A 16,002-nucleotide genomic window follows, 5' to 3' on the forward strand; every position below is an offset into this window, starting at 1 on the left:
GCAGCCTCAGCCAAGGAAAGCTGGTAATATTAAAAGATGGAAGAGACAAGGAACGTATTTCCCTTTGGAGCCTCCGAAAGAAATCAGCCCTGCTAACACCTTGACAACAGAGAAACTGATTTCAGGCTTCTGACCTCATAACTGTTAAGGGAATAAATGAGTATTGTTTTAATCAACTGGGGTTATGGTAACTTGTTACAGCAGCCATAGGAAACTAATACAGGGTCCTAACTTTCCATTCTACATGAAAATCAGTTTAAGTTGGACCAAAGACTTAAACTTGATGGCAAATTATAAAACTTTCCAAAGACAATAAGAATATCTTTCTTAAATCAGAGTGGAGAAAGGGATCTTAAATAATACAAACTCTGCAAACTATAAAAGATAGTGAAATTCAAACACATTAAAATTAAGAACTTTTGTCCACTAAGAACACCATAGAGGGAGTGAAAAGATGATACACAAACTGGGAAAGATATTTGAAATACATATAAAGAAAAAGAGTTAGTGTTCAGAATATATATATATATATATAAATTCCTGTGAATCAAAAAGCAAAGGCAATACAGTGGAGAAATGGGAAAAGGGCAAATAGAAGTGTCACAGAAGAAAAAACAAAGTGGTCAGGCAACATAAGATGCCATTTTCATTAATAATTTCAGAAATGTAAATCAAAACCACCATAAGATACCATTTTATACCTACCAGAGGGGCAAAAGTTAAAATATTGATCAATACAAAAAGTAGTTGGGTTATGAAGCAAGGTTATGGACATTCATCTCCTGCAGGTCGGAAAAAAAAAAATTGGCACAATCTCCTTTGAGAAGTTTGATTGCCTAGTAAACCTTAGTGTGCACATCCTGTATGTTCCAGCAATTTTATGCCTAGGGATATACCCTAGAAAACCTGGCACATACCTGGACACATGTTCAAGAATGTTCATAGCAGCATTATTTTCAATAACATAACAGCATTAAAGTAGAAAGGACACCTATGTCCATCAGCAGTGAAATATATAGACAAATTTTGGTATATTCAAACAGTACAATATAATATGACTGTTGAACTGCAGTTACATGCATGGCATGAATAAACTCAGAGAAACAAATATAGCATGATCATTTTATGTAAAGTATAAAACATGCAAAAATAAATTATAAATGGTTATGAGATATGCCACATATGACTTAAATTCATAAAGAAAATCAAGGATATAATTAACTGATTAACAAAATTTAGAATGAATATTTACCTTTAAGCAGAGGATGGAAGAACAGAGATGAAGCTTTTAAGATTCTGGTAAAGACCTATTTCTTAGGGTGGGTGATAGTTTACAGTTGTTTGTCTTGCTGTTATTCTTTATATCTTGCCCATAAATAATATTATTTTGTGTAATTTCAATATTATTAATAAATCAACCACAAAAAGTTCTCTCAGATGTTAACTAAAGCAGTTTATTCACAAAATTGTTCAATGTACAAGTATTTCTTGAAATCCAAAATATCTCACTATCAGACTTTTCACAGTTAAGAATAATATGACAAAAATTGTTTTACTTAAATTCATTATCTAAACTAAGGCCATGCTATAATGCATGTGTCTGCATGTGCCAGCAAAACCACTTATGGTTTGCTAGAGTCCCAGGGATACAATGTAGGGTGTACTAAAATAGGACCTCAGGTGTTCGGAGAGATCAGTCTCACACTTTCCTTGTTTAAAACGTGCATTATCAGTTCCTCTTCCCACATTTTCCCTGAGGGTTTAGCCCTTCATGGCTTCCAGTGTTTGCTTCTTCCAGGAATCTAGGGCAATTACCAACTGTGACCAATTTAGACAGAACTTTTAGAATCTTTAACATATTATTTTACTGTGTATATTACATTCAAAGCAGTAGAGAAAGAAAATGTAATTTGTATCCAATATTGTACAGTATCTTTATATGCTACAAATAAATATACCCATTCATAGGTTTTTAAAGCATTAAATAGATAATTTGGGTGTTTTAAATGCTTTGTATTATACATAAAACTTTGATGAATTGTTATACTGACATTTTTTAAGATTTAAGGAAATTGATGGGACTTTTTTGATCGACAGGGAACCTGATTTTTTCCCATTAAAATAATGGAATGTGGATTCTACCATTTCACAGGAACAGGGTACAGGACCTGTCACAACCTTGAATTCAAATCTTAGCTTCGAAAACCCACCAGGCAACTTAAACTCCCTGAACTTTACTTTCTTATCTGTAAAATAAAGATAATGATACCAGTATAATTTACTGAGTTATTGGGAGGCTCAAGTGATATTCAGAAGATATGTGAAAGATGTTTATATACAAATGTGTTCAAGTATATATGTGTACATAAAATACTTAAGCTGTTTTACAACCTTTCACTTTCAACTTTTTTGTGTCAAGTCTGCGGTGAGTCTCTCTCTTTTTTTAAATTTTTTATTTATTTCTCTCCCCTCCCCTGCCCCCCGTTGACTGCTCTGTGTCCATTCCATGTGCGTTCTTCTGTGTCTGCTTGCATTTTTGTCAGTGGCACTGGGAATCTGTGTCTCTTGTTATTGTATCATCTTGCTGTGTCAGCTTTCCGCATGTGTGACTCCACTCCTGGGCAGGCTGCACTTCTTTCACATAGGGCGGCTCTACTTGTGGGGCACACTCCTTGCATGTGGGGCTTCCCTACATGGGGTACACCTCTGCATGGCACAGCACTCCTTGCATGCATCAGCACTGTGCATGGGCCAGCTCACCACACGGGTCAGGAGGCCCTGGCTTTGAACCCTGGACCTCCCATATGGTAGGCAGATGCTCTATCAGTTGAGTCAAATCTGCTTCCCATGAGGTGAGTCTCTTGTAGACAGCATATAAAAGGCTCATTTAAAAAAAAAAATCCATTCTATTAGTCTATGTCTTTTTATTGGGGAATTCAATCCATTAATATTTTTTTTTACAGCTTTACTGAAGTGCTTTGAGAAATTTATTTCATGCTTGGAATATTTTTCAAAAGCATCACAAAATCATTACACATTTAGAATTTTCAATGGGAGAATAACATTCTAAAGGAGAAGACTTTATTTAAAGAAAACTGTTGTACATTATGGTACTGTAAGTCTAATGGGTTCACATAGTAGTAGAACCTAGAAGGAAGGAAACATTACAGAAAATGTTTATATATATGGTCTTTCATCTTCTAGTGGCTAATACAGTTGTCCATCACCTTCCTCCTTCTTTCCTGTAAAGTGAAAAACGTAAAAAATGCACTAGATATTCCATTCTGCTAATATGCATGTGTGAAATAAAAGTATAATAGAAGGCAGTCTGTCTTTTCAAAATCACAAAAACAGTATAATTTTAAAACATCAAGCATACACTGGCTTTCTGTATATGGAGACAAAAAACACATTGAAAATATACACTGTAAGATGCTTCTTCCTCAGTAGAATGCAAACTTTTATATCAATTTAAGCTTCTGTGAATTTTTGAAATGTATCAAGGCTTTTCCACAACACCAAATAAAAATCAGGAATGTTCACTTTCAAATAAAAAAATAAAGAAAAAGAAGAGAATATAAGTAGAGGTTCAACAAGAATGATGTAAAATCTGAGATGAATAACCAAACTTATATCTGTGGACATTTCTTCAATTTTAAGGATCCCTCAATAAATTTTATTAATTTTAACCAAGAAAAAAGTATTATTTACTGAAAAAAGAAAATTTCCAGGAAACTATCATCAAATTTGGAAAATAAACTACACAATGAACAGAGAGGGATAAAACAGGCAATTAACCTTTATAGGAATTTAAGACAATACCATGGTTTTATAAAAATGTCCAAAATCAGTAGCATATCCTGTATTACTTATCATGTATAGAAAATTGTAATTCAATTAAGGTAGTTTTTACTGATTGCATTATCTAAAAATGTGGGGAACTTTTGGACTATATCTCTGAAAAGACCACAGAGTTATCAGTGAAATATACATTTCTTGACACAGTGGGAAAAATTCCCATTTATGGGAAATATGTTCTTTTTTTCATACAGTGAAACTGAAAAAAATATATCAAATGAAATCTTTTTCCCTAATGTAAATTCATCAGTACATCTTCTTAAATATCTCAATAATGCAAAACTTAAGAAATGTAAATTCTCAACTCAGACTTAAACTAGATTATTAAACAAACATTCAAATTTTATGGCTTGGCATCAGATTTTTACCACCATATTGTTCTTAAATCATATTTCAGACTTTTATACCTAATGCTACTTTGTTTTCTGAAGGAAGATTGTTCAATCTAATGACAATCTAGACTGAACTTTGCAATGTAAAAGTCAGTCAGTTTGCTCCAAAAGAAATGATCAATCTTCTGTTTTTATCAAAACTGTAATAAAATATTTATAAAAATTAGGATTTATCTGTGATCAATGAAGGTCCACAAAACACTGTCTCATGGCATTCTGCAGAAAGTATTTGTCATTTGTTCTTCCTTACTTTCACCTTCCTCTTCTGAAACATCATATTCATAGGCTACTTGTTTCTCCTCCACTTTTTTTTAAATGTTGAGAAGATTCTGGTAGTAATTTTTTTGAAGGGTTTGGTCGCGATCTATGCCTTTTTGAAGGACAAAGGCAATCTGCTACAAATAGCATACAAAATTCTAATAATAGTCCTAAAAGCAGAGTTGTTAAAGCAAAAACTGTGCATGATCCCCAAACTGGTAATCCAAGGTCTTCAATAAAATAGTTATGGCAAGTCCTGATCTACACAGACAGCTGGAAGAGTGCTGACATACTACTCATCATCACAAAACCTGACCAAGCCATGATGAAACAGGTTCAGTACTCTTCTACTCTTTTTCATTTATAAAGTTTATGAAGTCCTTCTTAGCTCTCAGGCCTTGATAGCACCTAAATTCACCATCCTTACAATGATAAATAGTAGGAAAAGCAGTTATGATAAATTGTCTACTCAGTCCTGGCTGCTCTGTGACATCTATTTTTGCAACATTAATCTCAAGATCTTCTCCCCATTCAGCAAAACTTTCCCTTTCTGGCTGAAGATTCTGACAAGCAGGACATCACAGAGCATAAAATTCTATCATCCACTCTCCTTCCAGTAACTCTTTCCAGTTTGCATCTGTCATGATGTACATGTTGCTATGCTGCCCATGGATCCAGGGAGCCCCCAAGAGTAACAACACCAGGACTGCCAAGGGAAACATGAGACTCCTGGAAGGTGCCATGTCAGCCAGCTGCCCACCCCACACCCAGAGATGCAGCTCCCATTAACATTTAATGTTATTATTGTTAAGGCATTATTTACTTTGTCCATTTTATCCTTTGGATTTCTGTTGTTGTATCTTACTATTGTTTGCCTTTTTACCCTTTAAGTTCCCCTTGCTAGTAATCTTCTTTTCTACAATCTTCTCCAAGTCTCTCACCCTTGTTTATTCCTTTCAGGCTGCAGCACTCCCTTTAGTATCTCTTGTAAATCCAGTCTTTTGGTAACATACTCTCTCAGTTTTTGTTTGTCTGTGAAGAATTTAAACTCATTTTTGAAGGGCAGTTTTGCTGGATAAAGAATTCTTGGCTGGCAGTTTATTTCTTCCAGTACTCTAAATACATCTTATTGAAGTTCCTTGAAAGTGATGCATTGCTTTTCTCTTGCTGCTTTCAGAATCCTCTCTTTATCTATGATATTTGTCATTCTGAATAGTAGGTGTCTCAGGGTAGGTCTATGCAGATTATTCTGTTTGGGATGTGCTGTCCTTCTTGGATTTTGATATTTATGTCTTTCATGAGGGTTGGGAAGTTTTCAGTCATTATTTTCTCAAATATTATTTTTGCCCCTTTTCTGTTCTCTGCTTCTGTGATACTGATTATATATGTTTATGCATTTCACATTATCATTCAATTCCCTGAGACCCTGTTCCATTTTTTCCCTTCTTTTCTCTTTCAATTCTTTTCTTTTTTTAAAGACTTATATATTTTATTTATTCCCCCCCCCCCATCTCCTCATTGTCTGCTCTCTGTGTCCATTCACTGTGTTTTCTTCTGTGTTTGCTTGTATTCTCATTAGGCAGCTCCAGAAACCAATCCTGGGACCTTCCGGAGTGGGAGAGAGGCGATTATTCTCTTGTGCCACTGCATCCCCTGTTCTGCTATGTGTTCTTATTTTCTCTCCTCGGTGTCTCTTTTTGCATCATCTTGCTGCACCAGCTCTCTGCATTGGCCAGCACCCTTGCATGGGGCGGCTTTCCCACTCTGGGTGACATTCCCACACAGGGCTGCACTCCTGCATGGGGCCGCACTTCTGCACCTCAAACCCTCAAACTCCTATATGGTAGACAGGAGCCCAATTGATTGAGCCACATCCATTTCCCTCTTCTGTCTTTTCAAGTGCAGATGCTCAGTCCTCCAAGTCACTAATTTTGTCTTCCAAAAAATTCAAATGTGCCATTACATGCTGTATTAGTCAGGGTTCTCTAGGGAAACAGAATCCAACAAGAGGTATCTGTCAAGGTCTGATACTTTTCTTTGCAGGCTTTCAAATGGTTCATTATGCTTGCTCAGTGTCATTAATATCCTTTATCTCTTTAGTCATATTTTCTTTCAACTCCTTGAATTGATTTAGGAGATTTGTGTGATTATCACTGATTAGTTGTCTTAAATCCTGTGTCTTGTCATGGGTTTGGGCTTGCTCCTTTGACTGGGCCAGCTCTTCATGTTTCTTAGTATGGCTTTTAGTTTTTTGTTGATATCTAGGTATCTGAATATGTTGGTGAATTTACTCTGACAGTCAATTTCAATCTCTTGCATAGTGGCTTTGTTTCACTGCTCTTCTTTGAGTTTTGGTTCAACTAATTCTAAGTCTTTAAAGTTTCCCAGTTTAAGTTATCAAATTAGGGCCTGGGACTCACTAATGGGGTACAGATACCCTTCAAGGGGACTGGGACAAGTGACTCTTAAAAGCAGTCTTTCTCATTTCAGTTTCCTGGTCAGCCAGCATATGGTGGGACTCGTCTGCCAATCTTTCCACAAAGGTGTCTCTTTCAACCTCCACTTGCTGTGATTCTGGTCTGGACAGAGCCAAGATTCAAAGTAGGCTCTACTGGCCAAATTCACTGAAGAGAAACCATTCTCCACTCTCTGCTGCACCCTTCCTCTTCCCAGGGAGGAAGATGTCTGTTCCCCTCTCAGTTGGCTTCAGTGAGCCATGGGTTTTATGTGGCTGTTCACCTTGAGGGTGGAGGATGGGTGCCATTCCTGGCAATGGGGATTAGTAAGTCATGGCTTTCATTTAGGCTTCTTTGTCTCTCTTTCTGTTGCCCTCCGTGAGGATGCCAATCCCTAAAGCAACTCCCTTGGTCAGCTTTTTGCCTTTCTTATATGGTTTTTGTGAGAGAGTTGAGCCCTGCCTACCTATCCCAGCACCATCTTCCTCTAAGCCCTTACTGCTGTTTTTGAACCACAGTACCCAGAGCAGGCATTAGATAAATCTGATAACCCATTTAAAATCATATTTATCCATGTTGCTGTGTTTATCAATAGTTAATTCCTTTTTGTTGCTGTATAGTATTTCGTTGTATGAATTCATTCCAATTTGTTTCTCAATTCACTAGTTGATGGACACTTGGGTCTTTTCCAGTTTTTGACAATCACATATAAATAATGCTATGAGCATTCATGTATAAGTATTTGAATGAACATATGTTTTCTTTTCTCTAAAAGTGGAATGGCATGGGAAGCATATGTTTACTTTTTGAAGAAAATGCTGAGGGTATTTTCCAAAATAGCTGACCAATTTTATATTCCCATTAGCAACACACGAGAATTCCAGTATCTCTGTATTCTTGCCAACACCTCGGATGGTAAGGCCTTTTTAGTTTGTAGTGTTGTAGTGTTATCTCATTGTGGTTTTAATTTGCATTTCCTTAATGACTAATGATGCTAACATCTTTACATGTGCTTATTTGTCATCCATATATCTTGGTAAAGAGTTCAAATCTTTTGCCCATTTCAGTTGTGTTGTTTTATTATTATTTTCCTATATATTCTGGATACAAGCCTATTATCAAGTATGTAATTTGTAAATAGTGTTTCTACTCTGTGGCTTGTTTTTTCATTATATTTACCATTTCTTTCAAAGAGCACCAGTTTTTTATTTTGATAAAGTCCAATATACCAATTTGTTATTTCATGGATCATGCTTTTGGTGTATCTAAGAAATCTTTGTCTAACCCAAGGTCATAAAGATTTAGCCTATGTTTTCCCTGAGAATTGTTATAGTTTTAGGTCATACATTAAATTCTATATCCCATGGAATTAATTTCTGTATGTGCTTTGAGTTATGAATCCAAGCTCTTTTTTAAAAAATAATAAATGCATTTAATGATGTAAATTTCCTCCAATCACTGACTCCCACAAATCTTGATTAGTTGTATTTTCATTTTAATTTAGTTCAAAATAGTCTTACATTTCTCTTGAGACTTCTTTTTCAAACCATGTGTTATTATTTTTTTTTACAATATCTTCATTTTTCACCCCTAATTTTATTTATTTATTTTATTTTTTGGTAATTGTATTTTTTTGAAGATACATAGATGACAAAAAATGTTACATTAAAAAATATAAGAGGTTCTCTTATACCCTACACCCCACCCCACCTACTATGTTGTTTAATCTCCAGATATTTTGGGAATTTCCAGTGACCTTTCTGTTATTGATATCTAGTTTAATGCCATTGAGGTTTGAGAACACACTTGGTATGATTTCTATTCTAAATTTCTCAAAGTGTGTTTTATAGCTCAGAATGAGGTCTATCTTGGCGGGTGTTCCATTTGAGCTTGAGAAGAATGTATATCCAAAAGAATGTTTTGGGGTGGAATATTCTATAAATGTCAATTAGATCAAGTCAATTGCTAGTGCTATTCAGATCAACTATATCATTATTGGTTTTCTGCCTCCTTGAGCTATGAATTAATGAAAGAAGGGTGTTGAAGTCTCCAGCTTTAATCGTGAATTTGTCTATTCTTGCAGTTTTTGCCTCACATTTTTTGATACTCTGTTGTTAGATGCAAACACATTAAGGACTGTTAGGTCTTTCTGAAGAATTGACCCCTTAATGGTTAGGTAACTCCTCTCTTTATTTCCTGATAATTTTCCTTGTTATGATATGCTCACCTCTTTTTTCCATATTAATATTCAATTTTTCTAGCTCCATTTGTTGAAAAGACTATACATTATTCACCAAATTGCCTTTGCACCTTTGTTGAAAATCAGTTCTTTATATATGTGCGAGTGTATTTCTGGACTCTATTCTGTCCTTTTTACCTATTTGTCTATCTTGATGCCAGTTTCACACTGTCTTGATTACTGTAGTTTAAAAATTATACAGGTAGAAGATATCCCTTAATTTTTTAAAAATAAGAGAAATTGTAGATTTACAGAAAATCATACATAAAATTCAGAGGCCCCATATACTACTCTATTATTAACACCTTGCCTTAGTGTGGTACATTTGTTACAATTCATGAAAGAACATTCTTATAATTGTACTATTAACTATAGTCAATGGTTTACATTAAGATTCCCTGATTGTGTTTTATGGTACTATAAATGTTTTAAAAATATTTATTCTAGTAACATATATTTCCCCTTTTAACCACATTCAAATATATAATTCAGTGATGTTAAGTATGTTCACAGTGCTATGCCAATACCACCATCCATTACCAAAGCTTTTCTATCATCCCAAATAGAAACTCTGTACAATTTAAGCATTAACTATCCATGCTCTACCCCCACCCTGGCTACTAGTAAGCATATTCTAGTTTCTGACTCTAATTTGCTATTCTTATTATTTCATATCAGCGAGATCATACAATATTAGTCCTTTTGTGTCTGGCTTATTTCACTCAACATGATGTCTTCAAGTCTCATCCATGTTGTTACATGTATCAGAACTTCATTCCTTTCTTTGACTGAATAATATTCCAATATATATATACACCATATTTTCTTTATCCATTCATTAGTTGATGGGCACTTGGGTTGCTTCCATCTTTTGGCCACTGAGAATAATGCCATTATGAATATTGGTGTTCAAATATTTGTCTGGAGTCCCTGCTTTCAATTCTTTTGGGTATATACCTAGTAGTGTGATTGCCAGGTCATATGGTAATGTTATACTTAACTTCCTGAGGAACTGCCAAACTGTCTTCCACATGACTGCAAATTAATTCTCTTCACCTTGGTTTATTTGAAGTTCTTTATGTATGAATTTTAGAACCACCTTGTTAGTTTCTACAAAATATACAGCTGAGATTTTGATTTTGATTGTGTTAAATCTACAGATGAATTTAGGGGGTTATTCATATCTTAAAATATTGAATTTAGTGACCCATGAACAAGGTGTACTTCTCCATTTCTTTGGGTTTTCTATAATTTCTCTCAGCAATGTTGTAACTTTCAGTGTATAAGTCTTATGCCCCTCTTGGCAGATTTATACCTATTTCATAGTTCTTGATGCTATGGTAAGTAGTTTTTCTTTTTAAAGTTTTCAATTTCCAATTGTTCATTGTTGGTGCATAGAAATACAAGTGATATTTGTACATATATGGATATTGTATCCTGCACCTTGCTACTCTCAATTTTTAGTCCTCATTTAAGATGAATTTCTTCAGCACCATCTCCAGAGATTTTGGTTCAATAAAACATAGGTGAAGCTCAAGAATGTATATTTTTAATGAGTAGTCAGGGTGATTCTGATGCAATTTCTCTAAGGGCATTAACCTGAGAAATATATGGACATTAACTTCCATATTAACTTCTGACAACATAGTAGAGTAAGGTGACTTGGTCCATTTTCCCACTCCAAATGTTAAAAAAATTTTGGTTAAAAATATGACAGATATGTATTTTAATGCTTAGCAAAACTCAAAAGAAATAAAGGAAAGAAAATATCAGGAGCTAGAAATAAAGAGGGAACTCACATCTAGAATAGTAAACTAGCAAGGTGACCTAAAGAAGGCTCAGAGATTTGTAGGGTACATATAGGCCTTATGGCATAAAGGCTGGAATTTTAACACCCTCACAGAGACAGGAGATATGGTCTTGTTCTTATCTGGTAATGGAGAACTGATCTGAGATCCTTGCATTAATTCATAATCTGGAAAGGCTACCTCTTTACATAAAGGGAGTGGAAAAAATTCTATGTAGACAAATAGCAGCAATGAATCTTGCCCTCTCCTAGCACTTTGAATAGGGAGAAAGGCTCCTGTGAGAAAGTAAGCCCCATCGATAGTTATGGGATCCAAATTTATGCCATCTGATAGGTGAAAGAATCAGAAGTGGAGAAAATAAAAAGCCTAGGGTCCTTGGTAGAAGAAATAAAGAAATGCTTTGTAGGAGTACTTCCATAAGCCAGTACCCATTGTAAAGATGTGTGCACAACACTAACAGTTCAAACCACCTGAAGAAACAATCCAGTCTGAGGAAAATCACTGGGTACCACAAATGGGCGAATTACCACCCCAAGAATTTGAGATACAAGAAAACTCTAAAATGCTAACATAACAGTCTTGAAATCTTTGAAGAGTTAAGTGAAGAAATAGAAACCATAATGAGGGAAAACATGAAAATATTCAAACTACATAAAATTTCTATAAATGAAAAACTGTGTCAATTAAACTAAAAACAGAATAGATGAATACACCAAAGATTAGGCATAGCTGAAGACAGAATGAGTCACTGGAAGAAAGATCTTAGGAAAATACTCAGAATACATCAAAGACAAGATGAAAAGTATAAAAGGAGAGACTAATGTAAATGGTGATTCCATGTGTGTATGTGTGTGTGTGAATTTCCAGAAAGAGAAAATTGGGAGGATGAGAGAAAAGCAACTTTGACAAAATCATTGCTGGGAATGATGTAACATGGACTACAACATATTTTCAGTAACATATTCACAGGTCCTGGGGATTAGGACATGGCCATCTTTGGGAGGCCATTATTTTCCCTATCACAGCATGTATTATCTACATTTCTGGATATATGTTATATTTCACAATGATAAAAGATTAATAATTTGGGAAGTGGACTTGGCCCAGTGGTTAGGGGGTCCTTCTACCACATGGGAAGTCCATGGTTCAAACCCAGAGTCTCCTTGACCCATGTGGAGCTGGCCCACGTGCAGTGCTGATGCATGCAAGGAGTGCCCTGCTACGCAGGGGTATCCCCACGTAAGGGAGCCCCACGCGCAAGGAGTGCACCCCAGAAGGAGAGCCACCCAGCACGAAAGAAAGTGCAGCCTGCCCAGGAATGGTGCCACACACATGGAGAGCTAACACAATAAGATGATGCAAGACTTAAGCTGGAGCCCTGGGAAGTAAGCTCACAGAGAAAAGAGAAGCCAGACCCAGGAAGAAAGGAACCTTGAGCCCAGAGAAGAGCAAGCCCCAGGAACACAGGAATCCAGATAGCCCGAACCCTCACAGACATCGACAGCCATCTTTCTCCAAATAGACTTTGGTGAAGGAAGTAACTTATGCTATATGGCCTGGCATATCTGTAGCTCCTACCTCAAATAAATACCCTTTATAAAAACCAACCAGTTTCTGGTATTTTGCATCAGCACCCCTTTGACTGACTAATACAAAGACCTAAATAGTTGGAAGAACATTCCATGCTCACAGTTTGGGAGGCTAATTATCATTAAGGTGTCAATTCTACTCAAAGTGATATACAGGTTCAATGCAATCCTGATCAAAATTCCACCAGCATTTTTAAAATAAATGAAAAACAATATTATCAAATTTATTTGGAAGAGTAAGTTGTCCTTAATAGCCAGAAACATCTTAAAAAGGAAAAGCAAAGTTGGAGGACTCTCACTTCTGGACTTTAAATCATATTTCCGGAGGAAGGAGGCAAGATGGCGGCTGAGTGAACTTCCCGGTTACTAGCTCCTGGAGGGAATCGGCTGGGAGGCGTCGGAGACTCCTTGGGACCGGGCTGTTTCGGGATTTTTCCTGGTCCCAAGGTGTTTAGACATCGATTTGGAGGGAAGGTAACAGAGAGGATCCATCCGTGAAATATACACGGAGATCCCAGCTACGTGTGGAGGATTCCCTCCTTGGGTAGGCAGAGCTGAGGCAGCTAGCACCGCGCCGAGCCCCGGCGGGCGGTGGCCAGGGTAGCCTAGCTGGGCCGCGGTGGGCAGCGGGCGGGGGATCCGAGCCACGCTGCGGCGGGCGGTGGGCGGGAGAGCCGAGCCGAGCCGCGCTGCGCCGTGGCAGGCGGCGGGCAAGGGAGCCGAGCCCAGCCGAGCTGGGCCGTGGTGGGCGGCGGGCGGGAGAGCCGAGCCGCGCTGTGCCGTGGCGGGCGGCGGGCAAGGGAGCCGAGCCCAGCCGAGCTGCGGCGGGTGGCGGGCGGCGGGCGGGAGAGCCGAGCCGCGCTGTGCTGCGGCGGGCGGCGGGCAAGGGAGCCGAGCTCAGCCGAGCAGCGGCGGGCGGCGGGCGGGAGAGCCGAGCCGCGCTGGGCCGCGGCGGGCGGCGGGCGGCGGGCGGGGAAGCCGAGCCGGGCCGAGCCCAGCTGAGCTGCGGAGGGCGAGGGGGCCGAGCCCAGCCGAGCTCAGTCGAGCCCAGCCGCGCCGCGGAGGGCGGCGAGCGGGAGAGCCGAGTCGCGCTGCGCCGCGGAGGGTGGTGGGCAGGGAAGGCGAGCCCAGCCGGGCTCAGCTGAGCCCAGCTGAGCCGCGGCGGGCGAGGGAGCCGAGCCCAGACGAGCTCGGCCGAGCCCAGCCGCGCCGCGCCGGGCGGGAGAGCCGAGCCGTGCTGCGCCGCGGCGGGCAGCGGGCGGGCAAGCTGAGCCCAGCCGAGCCCAGCCGAGCCGCGACGGGCGGGGGACCCAAGCCCAGCCGAGCCTAGCCAAGCCCAGGCAAGCCCAGCCGAGCCGCGGAGGGCAGGGGACCGGAGCCAGCCGAGCCCAGCCGAGCCCAGCCGAGCCTGGCGGCGGGGTTTCTGTTCTTTGTTTTTTGTTTTTTTTTGTTTTTTTTAATTTTTTATTTTATTTTTGTTGTTGTTGTTTTTTTTTTTTTAATCCTCTCTTTCCTGTCCCCAATATTCCTCTTATACTATTTTATCTTAACAATACAATAGGTCCTACAGGAAATACCTCACATTTGCTGGGTTTCCTCACCCTCCACTGCCTCATTTTTCTGTGAATAGATTTAGCCTATCTACACTATCCCCTTTCCCCTACAACTTGATATCCTCCACCATCTGCTATCTCTCCTATATTCCATCTCCCTTTCTTTGATCCGCAAAGTGTCTAACTCTTAATTTCTAATACCTTTGTTTAGTTTTCCATCTGGTATTCGTCCCTGAAACTATTACCTTTCTTTTCTCTTTCCCTCTCTCACGGAAACAATAGCCTCTTAGTACGTACCACATTCCTCCCATATTCAGTCGTCTACCTCATTATAGGTACTTTCCTACTACTATAACTCTACACAATTTACATGATCTAACCTCCATCCTCCCAGAACTCATATTGTTGCTTTGTTAACATATATCACCAATACTACTTCACACTTTTTCCTCCCTTACACAATTGCCTTTCCCCAGCACTAATACTTTCCTTTAAAGTGAGCTTAACTAGCAATAAGAAATTGGAATAAGAAGAACAAAGTGACAAAGAGAAGATATAACACTTACGCAAAAACAACAGCTAATTAATCTCCAAGACTAGACAAAGAAGCTAAGGAACTGATTAAACCCATCAAGAAAAAATGTTGACAAGACAGCAACAAAAATCTACAAACCAAACCAGTAATCAGGAAAACATGGCTGAATCCAATCAGGAAGGGGGGCAGGACTTCGCACAAGCAATGAAAGATCTCAGAACATTTATCACCGACAAATTTGATGAAGTAATGAAAGAGGTTAACAGCATGAAGACAACACTTGGAGGGGAAATTGCAGACATGCGCAAAAAAATAACAGATATGATGGAAATGAACACCACAATTCAAGAAATCAAAAATACACTTGCAGCAAATATCAGCAGACTAGAAGAGGCAGAGCAGAGAATTAGTGATGTGGAAGACAGTGCATTGGAAATCAAACAGAGAGTAGAAGTGGTCAATAAAAAGGTAGAAAAAATCCAGATAGGACTTAGGGACCTGAATGATAACGCAAAATGCTCAAACATACGTATTATAGGCATTCCAGAAGGAGAAGAGAAGGGAAAGGGGTCAGAAGGAGTGTTGCAGGAAATAATGAATGAAAACTTCCCAAATCTACTGAAAGAGACAGATGTACATATCCAAGAAGCACAGCGCACTCCACTGGTCATAAACCCCAACAGGCCCACCCCAAGACATATACTTGTCAAATTATCCAATGCTCAAGACAAAGAAAAAATTCTAAAAGCAGCAAGAGAAAAGAAAACCATCACATACAAGGGAGACTCCATAAGATTAAGTGCTGATTTCTCATCTGAAACGATGGAGGCAAGAAGGCAGTGGTATGATATAGTCAAGGTACTAAAGGAAAAAAATTTCCAACCAAGAATACTCTATCCAGCTAAACTAGCATTCAAAAATGATGGAGAGTTCAAAATATTCACAGATAAACAGAAACTGAAAGAGTATATCAACAAGAAACCTCCCCTTCAAGAAATTCTTAAGGGAGTTCTGCAGGAAGAAAGGAAAAAACAGGACAGTCAGAGATGGAGGAGAGTGTAAAAGCAACAAGAAAGACAAAAATAGAAGGGGAAAATAAAATAATACAAACAAAATATAACAAACACAAATCCAACCAAAATATGGCTACCATAAATAACTCTCTAAACGTAATAACACTGAATGTCAATGGACTAAACTCACCTATCAAAAGATTCAGACTGGGACACTGGATAAGGAAATACGACCCATCTATATGCTGCCTACAAGAGACACATCTTAGACCCAGAGACTCATGGAGGTTGAAAGTGAATG

General features: G+C 38.5%; 1 protein-coding gene and 1 pseudogene across 3 annotated transcripts in view; both read right to left on the reverse strand.

Moving 5' to 3' along the window:
• The window catches only part of HYDIN (HYDIN axonemal central pair apparatus protein), a 516,844-nt gene that overhangs the window by 282,814 nt on the left and 218,028 nt on the right, over positions 1-16,002 (reverse strand). The window lies entirely within an intron of this gene.
• Positions 4,414-5,251, reverse strand: LOC101426223 (thioredoxin-related transmembrane protein 1 pseudogene; annotated as a pseudogene).

This window comes from Dasypus novemcinctus, chromosome 18 (genome assembly GCF_030445035.2).
Source record: "Dasypus novemcinctus isolate mDasNov1 chromosome 18, mDasNov1.1.hap2, whole genome shotgun sequence".
In the NCBI taxonomy this organism is placed as follows: Eukaryota; Metazoa; Chordata; class Mammalia; order Cingulata; family Dasypodidae; genus Dasypus; species Dasypus novemcinctus.